Genomic DNA, 12031 nt, shown 5'->3' with positions numbered 1-12031 from the left:
CCATCTGTCGAATAGGTGTAAGGGAAGCAGCGTTCTGGCACCATTACTAAAGTACAGAGAGGATTATTTGGAAATACAGTCTTTTTGTTGAATGGCAATGCTGCTGGGAAAAGTAAAATTATGGGAAGAAAATCCTTCACTCTAATGTGCAGAAGAACAAAGATACAGTTGCACTGATCATCTGCAGGCCACTCTTGCACCCATTGCAGCCCTTTGAGGGATATGGTGTACCCCGGAAATAAGGCACATTAGATAGATAATAAAGGGGTGACTCGTCCATAATGGGCGATGGGGTGCCAACCCGCCATCCATCATGGACAAGCTAGACCAGTTCAGTGAAAACACTGAGCGCTCCTCTAGCCGCTGTAATCAGTTGAGGGAGTGCTACAAGGCTGGCTTTAACTGTCAGAAACATAGCTTTCCTTTGATCGCTTTCAGTATGCCAGGTTTCATGCCTAATTGGCCTTGCAGGGCCAGGGTGTTTTGCTTTCACTGGTTTGCATAGCCCACTAGAGATGCAGGTTCGAATTATGCAGGGCTGAATGCATGTGTAGGGGTGCTCCTGCACCTTCCTGCACACTCAGAGGCCCAGGGGCGGTGTGATGGAGGCGCTACAGACTTATTGTGCATGTTCAGGAATCAGGACGCTCTATCTGCTTTCTGATTCCTGCTGCGTTGAAGCCAGAAGGCCATTGTGAGAGCTTGAAGTGGCGTGAGGCTGAGAAGAGCGGCGATTAAGCAAAACATCTATGTATGTATAGGTGTTTGCATGCATGCGTGCATGCCAGGGTATGTATCTGAGAGTGCATGTTGTTTGGGTGTACATGTGAATGCACATGTATACATGCACAGTGTATGTTATATTTGTGAATGAGAGAGTGTATGCATTATGTATTGGTGCAGGGGTGAATGTGTAAGAATGCTGTATCAATGTGTGTGCTAGTGTCTGTGGGGGGATCAGGAGTCTGAGTTGTAGGGACTGGGGATTACATTTGTGCAACAGCAGTCAGTTGGGCCAAATTGTCTTACTATGGCATGGCATTTTTTAGTGCTATCAAGGGTAAAGCCAGCTTGATCAGTATTTTTATGGGGCCATACTGGCCTATCTTAGTGCAGCCAGTCCAGAAATATTGCCTTACTGTGGCATGGCATTTTTTACTGTCATCAAGGGGAAACACAACATAATGAGTTTTCTTATGTGGGCATACTTGCCTACATTGTTGAGGCAAGTCTGGACATGTTTTTGTAAGTAGGTATGGCTTCTTCTACTGGCATCAAGGGTAAAGTCAACATGAGTGTTCTCATGAGGCCACACTGGCATACATTGGTACAGTCAGTCTGGACATATTTTCTTACTGTGGCATGATATTTTTTACTGGGCATCAAGGGTAAAGTCAACACGATGAGTGTTCTTATGTGGTCACACTAGCCTACATTGGTGCAGTTACTCTGAACATGTTTTCTTACTGTGCTATGGCATTTTTTACTGGCAAAAAGCCAACAGGAGCATGTTCTTATATGGTAATACTGACATTGTGGATGTTTGGGACAAACTAAAAAGAACAGAATCTTGAACTCTCGCAACCCAAGCAAGGAACTGCATAGAATAATTTCTAAATTCAGTTCTCTGGGCTGCTCTACACTCTCCTCCACCCAACTCCCAATCCCTCTGCGATGCCTTATCACAACACTTCCACAACATCACTATCAACAGACACTCTGCCATCATCTCTAAATTAGAAATAATGCCCCTGCCCATTACCCGCCCACCACCCATTCCCGGTCCAAACTCCCTCCTGATACAAGCCTTCGACACTTTCTCTCTGATCTCACAGCAGGAGTTCCTATCACTCCTAGCACAAAGTCATCCATCAGGTTCCCTTGAAGACCCTGGCCAGCCCACCCTCCTCAAAAACATCCAAGCCTCACCTTTTGCAGGCAGTATCGCACGCTCAATTTCTAATCACTCCCTAGTATCGGATACCTTCTGGAAAGCCTTATAAACCTCCTACATCAAACCCCTCCTCAAAAAACCTACGCTCGACCCACTTCTCCCCCAGAACTACTGGGCCATTTCCAACAGCTGCTTCTTTGCTAAACTCATGGACTTCACAGCCTACATCAACTCGCCCATTTCTCTGAAGCCAACAACCTCCTTGACCCTGCCCAATCTGGCTTCAGACAGCTCAGAGGAACTTAGTCCTCTGTAGTATTTGTTTGGGACCTAAAAAAAACTGCAGATGTGAAAGGATGTGCCGTACTCATTCTCCTTGACCGCTCTGCCACCTTCGATACCATTGACCACTCCATTCTCCTAGACAGGCTACACTATTTAGGAATCAAGGACACTGCCCTCACTTGGATCTCCTCTTTCATCTCCAATCGCTAACAAATCATGCACCTCCACCCTTTCACCTCCACATCCCAACCAGTACCAAAATGGGTCCCACAGGGAGAATCCCTATCTCCCTTCCTCTTCAACATCTGTCTGAACCCACTCCCCGCACTCATCTGCTCCCACAATCTCACCTGTTACAACTATGCACACGATACCCGGATCATCCTTAAAATCCCAAAATCGCCAGGCTGCAACCCTCCAGATCTGTCATCGTGCCCCTTGGATATTGACTGCTGGATGATGACCAACCACCTCATCCTCAATCCTAGGAAAACTGAAATCCTAGTCTGTGGGAAAACATTGCTCCTTCCCCAACCTATTCCTTTGCCTCACACCTTAGCCCCTCCGGCAACCTCCACCTCGGTGAAAAACCTTGGATGCACACTGGACAAAAATGTATCCCCCTCCCAACACCAATTCTGTATCCAGAATGTGTTTCTTCCACCTGCGCATCCTCAGGCGTATCTTCCCATACCTCACCTATCCTGACCCCTTCTCTGCCATTATCTCCATCATCCTCTTACGCTTAGAATATGCAAACTGCCTTTATCTAGGCGCATCAGCGTTTCAGCTAAGGAAACTGCAAAGAATCCTTAACTGCTGCGGCCCATCTGCTCATTAGCCTCCTGCCAGAGAACACATCAGCCCTACACTAAGAGTCCTCCATTGGCTCCCTATTGGTTGATGCTCTACCTTTAAAGCCATGTGCATCACTCACCATACCATCCACAACACCGGCCTGCAATTCCTCCAAGACAATCTCACTCACTACCACCCCTCAAGGACACTCAGATTTGGCACAGCATCTCTCCTAGTTGTCCCACAGTACAACTGCACCAGACTGGACAGATCCTCCTTCTCTGTCCAAACGCCAATCATCTGGAACTCTCTGCCCATGCACATCCGTAACATTGACATTCAGAAAGGCCAACAAAACCTGGCTCTTGCCTTCCTCCTCTTCAAACCTTCTTGCACTCTATACTGTTGATACGTGCACAGAACAATGCACACAAACAATCGCCCAAATCCGACAACAAACCTATCCACCCAAACCCCATGGATGCCGGCAGTGTTCAAAGCGGCACACCATGATTAATTCCCCCCTGCCTACCCACCTACAGATGATCATTCACTCCCCATCCCTCCGTGCCCCACTCCCACTGTTCAGGCTATGAATCTAGGGAGACCACAACTGGCGAGACCAGCCAATCGCGTTGGACCTAGAAAAACAACATCAAAGATGAACTACATCTGAATTTTAAGGTATGTATACCTTGCACCACGCCTGTGGACACAGGCTGCAGACACGGCCGCTCATCCATGCACTTTAGAATGCAACTATGGCTATGGAATTCCGGTCTAGCAGCCCGCATAGCCGCCCACAATGAAACTCCTAACGTACCTCAACACCTCTGCAATTAGTATACAGCGACAACCTATGAAAAATGTTGGTCTAGCTGGGCACACATCGAGCCTCCTGCACTAGCACTCTATCCTAAACCACCAACAGCACCCACCCATGTGCCTGACCTCTGGGCTGCTTACTGGAGCCTAGCCTGCTCACGTAAGTCCTAGCCTGGCAGAATGCACACATGCATCTTATAAATGAACTCTTAAAACCTCCCACACATGGACTATGGTCCAGAGGGTGTTCCTACCACAAAGCGCATTGAGGCCATACAAATGGGGAAAGGACGCTAAATAAATTACATTTAGGGGCAGCCAGCATGCAGCTGTATGGGTACAGCCAGCATGAAAATGATTTTTACTTTGGCTTATATGGTGGGCATCATGAACTGTTGGAGACTTTCAAGTATTATATTTTTACTCAGCTTTTTACAGACAGTGTGCTGTAATATGCACTATTTTAGCGCATTATTTTTAAAACCGTTCTCAGGGGTTGTGGGGGAATCGTCCCCGACCCCACTCCCAGTGAATCCCCTTGGTTTGTTGGGACTCCCTCGCTGTATGTTCAGTCCAGGCTCGGACTGGTCTATAGGGCAATACGGCAATGCCTGACCCAAAAAGGCAAAATGCTAGTGTGGGCCAGTTTTTGGGATGAAAGTGGACCACTTTTATGGCCAATGTGTGCCAGTTTGATGAGCTACTTCACTATGCGAGTAGTCGTTTTTACCATTGTTGCTGGATAAATATTCTTTAAATTGAAAAATGTGCATTACATTTTATCGAAAAAAACTCCCCCTTGGGTACTATGCAAACATTCTGTCACAAAAGGAATTAATTGCCTTTTGTAACTCTAGGGCGATGTTTCATTGGTTCCCGAGAAAATGTTATCTCCCTGTCCGACCCAGGCTCAGTAATTCCTGTATATTCATGAGAAAACATGTACACTTCTTCAATTACACAATTCACCAGACGCCATTGATAGAAATATCCTGTTTTTTTTATATAGTGCTTGCTGACACCTGTTTGTGTTTTCGTGGCTCTGTAAGTAAAAGGTTTTACTATTAGCGGGCTCATTTTTACTAGCCATGTCAACTTCGGGCAAGTGAAAGGATTCAATTCTACCCACGTTCAAATGCGTGGCCTGCAGTTTCACCATCAGGTGCTCAATTCGTAGACCAATCACAGCACTAGAGTTAGCAGGTTTTCAAACTCAAACTACAGAAGGCCCTCTTTGTTGCATCCAGGAAAATATGGATCCACTTTAAATGTGACTTTGTGAATAATTAAGCTAACGCTGTTACTAATCAAATAAAGCAAATATATGATTATATTGAGTAAAGCGGTCTTCCTGAGTGAACATTATGATGATTCTTGTGTATTTCCAGCATGCATTAATGGATGGAGCCACCCTGATAAAGGGCATGCGCTGGGCATCAATGCCATTTAGGGGTCACAGATAGCAGCGGCAACTGCCAACCCTGTGCCTTCCCCCACGATTGCCACCATTCAGTAGCACTTCAGATGGAGTTTTTTTTCCATTGACTTCCATCTAAATGTGGAATATTTCGATATTTTGGGATAGAGAAATGAAAACAAAAGAGAGATAGGTTTACATTTTTGACTAAAAAGTCAGGAAGGCCCCTCCTAAATAAGTATTTGTCTCAAATATTCCATCAGACTGAGGGTACAAAATATAGACCTTTTTGGGACCCTCCAAACACCTGCCGGAACCAGCAAGGAAATGGTGATCGGGTATTTTTCAGCGCTTCACATTAACAAGTATATACATAACCATCTCAGAGTCCACTGCAAGCACCATAGTCTCTAGACCCTGTTCCTGAATATGTTTTTGTTGCACCAAATATAGGATGTTTGCATACCTTCTTCAACTCCATAAATGTCAAAGGCTGAGAGGTGAGGTCACGTTCTGTCTTTTCAGAATTACTTCAGCAAAGTTATGGTGGGTTTAAAAAGGATTGGAAAACCCTTTTCACCTGAAATGGGAAAGGAGAAGGATCCATTTGGGCCAAGTCACACTTCCCACAATGCCACCTAGTAAGCATCACTAGAGGGTCACCTCCAGATCAAAGCCACATCAGCAGGGCATTGTGGGTTTGCACACCCCATTGGACAATGCTTTTTTTTTTATTAACAACTTTATTTATATTTGCCCACAGGTTATGCACATACATTAGCAATTTACGATTGTGCAGACATATTACATATATACTTTAGTTGCTTTCCGTGTCTAGTTGTTCTGATTCATTTAGTTCAGCCAAATATTGCTTGTATCGTGCCCATATGTTTCTGGGTCTGCTTCGTGGGATGACCGAGTCAATATACAGTTCTTCAGTGTCATTAATCCAGACCATGTCCCTGTTCCAGTCGTCTATTGTGGGGGGGGTTGTGCACTCTTCATCAGTATGACCCTCTTGGCTATGAGTAAACCCAGGTTCAGCAATTTCCGCCACGTCGGATTCATTTTCCCTTCTGCCCCCAACATGCAAGTACGAGGTGTCCATATCACTGGTTGATATGCCATTTTGTTAAGTGCTTCGCATACCTCTTCCCAATAGCGTCTCAATTTGGTGCAGGCCCATAGCATATGATATATATTCGCATCTTCGGTTTTACATCTTGGACAGGCACCTTTTGAGGTAGGATATATTTGCTTAAGCTTTAATGGAGTATAGTGTGTTCTGTGCACTATTTTATAATGTATCAGTTTAAACCTTGAGTTGCATGATATCCCTTTAGTCAGTCCGCAAATCTGGGCCCATTCTTGTTCATCTATCCGTTGGCCCAGATCTTTTTCCCATGCAGTTACCTTCTGTGTTCCTCCTGTGAATATATAGCCTAATGGCATGTTTATTTCTGGCTCTTCTGGAAACGTCGGGTGGATTTGCTGTGTGAAGGTTGAGACTTTGTGGTATTGCTGTTTATGTGTGTTCGTATTGCCCAGCATATCTTTAATATCCTCCCATGATTTAAAGTGTTGGTCAGAATACAGCTGCCCCCATTGTGTGATACCTTTGCTGCTCCAATGTCTAGCTATTTCATTTTCATTATTGAGTGGCGTTTGTGGATCTCCCCATATAGGCATACTCGGGTGATATAGTTTGTTGACACCAAATATGTCTGCAATTCTGGACCATGCTGTGATTGTGACTCTAGAGGGGTTGATCGTATTGTAATGCTTCGGGGTGGGTCTAGTCTTCTGCAGCGCCTCTACTGCCTCCCTCTCCTGCGGCGACCCAGTTATGTCAGTAGGGTGAAGAAAACATGTCGCCCATTTGGCTGCCTGCTGTGCCTGTGCAGCCAAATAATAGAGATCCATGTTGGGCCGATCTGGCTATGTGGGCCCCTAGATATATTATGTGTATTGTACTCCATATGAGTCCGTGAAGGTTCCGGGGCTGTGTTGTGGCGTCTGTGAGCGGAAATATTTCTGACTTGTGGGGGTTGAGGTGCAGTCCTGAGTATTCGCCAAACTTCCTGACCTCTGCTAGGATCTTGCCTAGCGTCCTGTCTGGGTTTTTGTGACAGTGCCCTGGGGGGAATATAGTTCTTTATAGAACTTGTAAAATGTGTCTTTTACCTCATTCTGGTCTGTTGATACTGTACCATCGTCTCTTTGTATACAGGGTATATTAGTGGGGCCCGTTTCTCCCCGCACCGTTCTGGCTAGTAGTCTCCCAGGGCGCTCCCCTTCACCGTATCTACGTGCTGCTATGGGTTGTCGAAATATCTTATCTCTTGGTCTGCTGCTTCTCGGTACTCCTCTAGTTTGGTCTTAATTTCAGTGCCCAATTGTGGGGTTGGGGCAATGGTATACTGGGTCTGTAGTGTTGATAATTGCGCCTCGAGTCTTTCCAGTCTAGCCCTAATATCTTTAAGGATCCCCCCTTCAATGGATATCGAATGGCCTCTTACGCAGACTTTGAGTGCTTGCCAAAGTGTAGCCTGGGTTGTGACCGAATGTTCATTGATCTCGCAGTATTCTTGAACATATTGCGCCATTGAATTTTTATATACTATGTCAATTAGGGCTGCTGGCTTGAATCTCCATGGCGGCCTTGGGCTGGTTTGGTCTGGGATTTGCAGTGTTAGTTGTATCGGGGAGTGATCGGAGTAGGTTCTGGGAAATATGTGGGCTTTCGTTACCCAGGCCATGCTATCATTGTCTATTAGCCATAAGTCAATTCTAGAGTGCATATCGTGGACTGTGGAGTAGTAGGTGTATTCTCTGCTACCCGGGTTCAATGTTCTCCAGACATCCTTTAATTTTAAATCTGTCATTTGTGTAAGTATTGTCTGTGCTGTTTTGGTTAATGTTCTGGCCTGCGTCGATGTACGATCTAACTGTACATCCAGTATCGTGTTGAAATCTCCCCCGCATAGCAGCCGGGCTGTAGGGTATTTCGCTAGTTTTTCAAACACTGTGGAGTAGAACCCTGGCTGGTCAATATTCGGGCCATATATATTTAAGAAAACTATTTCTCTATCATATAGCCTGCCATGTACTAGAACATATTTCCCATCAGGGTCACATTCGGTCCCTTCACAGACAAACGGTAGTGTTTTGTGTATCAATATCGCCGGCCCCCTTGCCCTTGTGGAGTAAGTCGTGAAGTATTGATGAGTGCCCCAATTTGCTATCAATAGCTCCCTGTGTCGTGGGCCTATGTGTGTCTCCTGTAAGAAAATTATCTTGGCTTTTTGTCTGTTGAGGTAGGCCATTATCTTCCTCGTCTTGATCTTGGAGCCCAAACCCCTAACATTCCAACTCAGTACATTAATGGTTTCAGCTTTAGGCCTATCCATTGTCTATGAGGTATATGTTATGTCGTGTGTCTCGGTATGTCTGCGTTTCTTGCTCAATAGATTCGGTGCTTAGAACCTGTGTGCTTTTTTGCTTTACAACCTTGTTTTTAAAACAAAACTTCTGAGAACAACTCCCCAACATTCCCAAGTTAGACCTTCCCCCTTCCCTCACAGTTCCCTTAACTTCAACTGTGTCAGCCCATTTCCATCCCTCCCCTCCCCACAACATTTCGAGCACCTGCTACAGGGGGGGCTGCAGCGTCTCCAGTGCCCGAGCCAACTTTAATGATAAGTTTTTTGTCTGGTTCACTCCTGTTACTCTCACACATCTCAGAGCTTTTGGGATGATAATTCCGTTGTTGTTTGAGACATGTATGATTCTTTTCATTTCTAGCATCCCAGACATGAACTTCCCGGAGGGAAGCTTCTGACAATGTTGTTCCTTCGCATTTCGAGATCATGGTAACTTTGTTCAGATTTCAGATTGTCCACATCGTCCACACTTTAGGGCTGTCCATTACTAGGGGGAATATGCGTTTCAATAAATTTTGCCGCCTCGTCGGGAAACGTGAAAAAATATGGCTTATTCTGATGATGAATTTTGAGCCTGGCGGGGTATAGCATTGCATATTGTACCTGTCTTTCACGCAGCATTTTTTTAACTCCTGTAAAGTGTTTCCTTTCCTGTTGGACCGCCAGGGTGAAAAAGATGCGGATGACATTTGCTTCCCATTTTACCTCCTGTTTCTCTCTAGCGGTTTTTAGAACCAGATCCCTGTCTCTGTAGTTCATCATGCGTGCTATAATGGGCCTGGGATATGCTCCGGGTTTTGGCTTCGGGGCTAATGATCTGTGCGCCCTTTCCACTATGAACGTCGGTGACCATGCCGGATCTCCCAATAGTGTGCGCAAAAGGTTTTCTATCGCTTTCTCCATTGGTCCCTTTATTGCCCCCTCCGGTACACCAATTATGCGGATATTGTTTCTCCTGGACCTCGCCTCCAAATCTTCACACTTGCTTTTCATTGTGCCTAGTTCGATGGCCATTGTGGATACCGTGTTCTTCAAGGCCTCCAGAGCATCCTCAGTGCCTGATATCCTGGATTCCGCCTCGGTCATGCGATTGGTTGTCTTGTCTAGTTGTGTTTTTATATTGCCGATTGTTGCCGTGATGCCATCCAGCTTGTCTGTGAGGGCCGCGAATCCCTGTTGCATCGCCTGAAAAACTACCTGTGGATCCATCATGGTGGCCGGGGAGTTCTGACTCTCATGCACAGGTGTTACCTCGTCTTCGTCGGTTTCCGTTTCTTTCTGCATCGTGGTCGTGTATTTATCGATGGTCCCTCTGCTTTTCTTTGGTCCAAAATTTTTGGGCATCGTCTCTGGTCTGGGGGCTCTCTCAGACGTGTGTGGTTTATGCCTGTACCCCCCTGTTATAATGTGATTGTGGATTCCTTTCCTGGTACGTGACAATGTTGGGGGCTGATCCGTCTTGCTGCCGGATTAATGGTTTGCGCCTCCGAACTCTTAGCGTCCATGTTCTAGATATGGGTATCTCGGCGGAGGGAAGGTGAGCTATTCGGCCCCAGGACCGCCCTCCCTCGCCGCGGAGGTTGTGCAGGATCCCCCTTATCCACTGGGGCGGTCACAGCGCTGTCCACAGGTTGCGCAACGGGCAATGATATGCAGAGGAAGCGGGGTGAGCTTACCTCTTCAGCCGCGGCCCGACCCAGGCATGGGCCGTCGCTTGCTCATGTTGCCGGCGCAATGAAGGCCTATGGGGTCCGCGGGCGCTCCTCGATGGTCGGAGCGCCCGCAATTCTCATCCGCCGGATAGCTGGTGAAGCGAGCGGTCCACTGCCGTCACGCCTGCCGGCCCAGGACGGGGCTCCTCCCCTCTCTCTTCGGCCGCCAAGTCTCAGGCCGCTTCGTGGGACCGCCGGGCTTTTATCTCCGGAACCGCCGCTTCGATCAAGCCCAAATTTCGTGTGGGTGGTCGGGTTGTATTGTTATCCTTTCTTCTCCAAAATCGCGTGAAACCGGGTCGGGCAAGTTGTCTTTTTTTGGCTCGCGGCCCTGAGTTCCGCCGGAGCTCACACGAGAGCCGCCATTTTCTCGCGTGTGCAACAGCGCCCCCCCGGACAATGCTTTTTGAATTAGACCCTTGGTGTCACATCCTTTACACCTATCATTTGGGAGAGATAGCAGGAGTGCCGTTAGAGTTGTACCCATACTTGAAATATATTCAATGGAGCAGTTCACCTAATAACATAGCAGCACATTAACCACAAGAATAACATCAGAGTGAGTTTAAAATAAAAGACGGTGTGAGAAAATCATTGTCAAGTGGATATTGTATCAAGCTGCGCTACACAATCTTTTTTTACAAAGGTCAGTTCAGCCAAAGGTTTCGCTTTTGCACCAGGGTGTTCTTTGTTCTGTGTGGTCCACCCCATTCCTTTAATGAATGCCTTATGAAGAGGGATAGCTGCACGCTACTTTAGCTTTGAAAGTAATTTGCTCTCTGCGGGACAGTCATTATTGCTATTTCTCATCTGCGAAATATGGCAAGATTGGAAATTGGTGACGTGAGCGTGCCCCAGTACAGCATGAACAGTGTGGCCAGCCCCAGCTGCTCCAGGCTGGGCCCCACGGGCACGTTTCTCCAAGCGCCTTATGTGCTGCAAGTTGTTGACTATTGTCTCCCAGGCAACAATGGCCAGATCATCACTTAAATGCATCCAGATTTTTTTGAATGGGCAGGCCGCATCCAGCTGACTCTTTTAGCATTTAATCCCTTGCTTTGAAAATGTGAACACTTATTAAACATATAAACAAAGTTTGTTGGCAGGGATTTTGTAATAGAAAAAAAAAACTTGGCAGAAGTTCTGGCGCACATTTCATTTTTCTAGGCCCTCGTTCTTCAAGGCGTTGCTTCAGGAGTCATTGCAGTGGAAATGAGCCTCTACTGCTTCTTGCAATAGCTCCTCTGATGTCATCGCTGCGCTCTCCAGAGGCCGAAAAAATAAGAAGCAAGCCCTTGTTTACCAGACTGAACACACCGGGCCTGATTTACACTGCGCTTTTCACTGCTGCTTCCTGGTGTCAGTGAGCACATAAAATGGGATTTTACCCAAGTAATTATAATGGCCTCCGGCGATGTTATCTGCACTTTGACGCCCATGCGCAGATGTTATGTATGGGGATGTTATCTGCACTTTGACGCCCATGCGCAGATGTTATGTATGGGGATGTTATCTGCACTTTGACGCCCACGCGCAGATGTTATGTATGGGGATGTTATCTGCACTTTGACGCCAATGTGCAGATGTTATGTATGGGGATGTTATCTGCACTTTGATGCCCACGCGCAGATGTTATGTATGGGGATGTTATCTGCAC

The 12031-nt window shown here is 46.5% G+C and overlaps 1 protein-coding gene across 1 annotated transcript in view; it reads right to left on the bottom strand.

The window, feature by feature from the left end:
- The window catches only part of COLEC12 (collectin subfamily member 12), a 418681-nt gene that overhangs the window by 393767 nt on the left and 12883 nt on the right, over window positions 1-12031 (bottom strand). The gene's annotated exons all lie outside the window — the stretch shown is intronic.

The sequence above is a fragment of the Ambystoma mexicanum genome, chromosome 5q, assembly GCF_040938575.1.
Source record: "Ambystoma mexicanum isolate Mex_15411 chromosome 5q, UKY_AmexF1_1, whole genome shotgun sequence".
NCBI lineage: Eukaryota > Metazoa > Chordata > Amphibia > Caudata > Ambystomatidae > Ambystoma > Ambystoma mexicanum.
The sequence above is the reverse complement of the archived record's forward strand: the minus strand, read 5'-3'. Positions and strand labels throughout refer to the sequence as shown.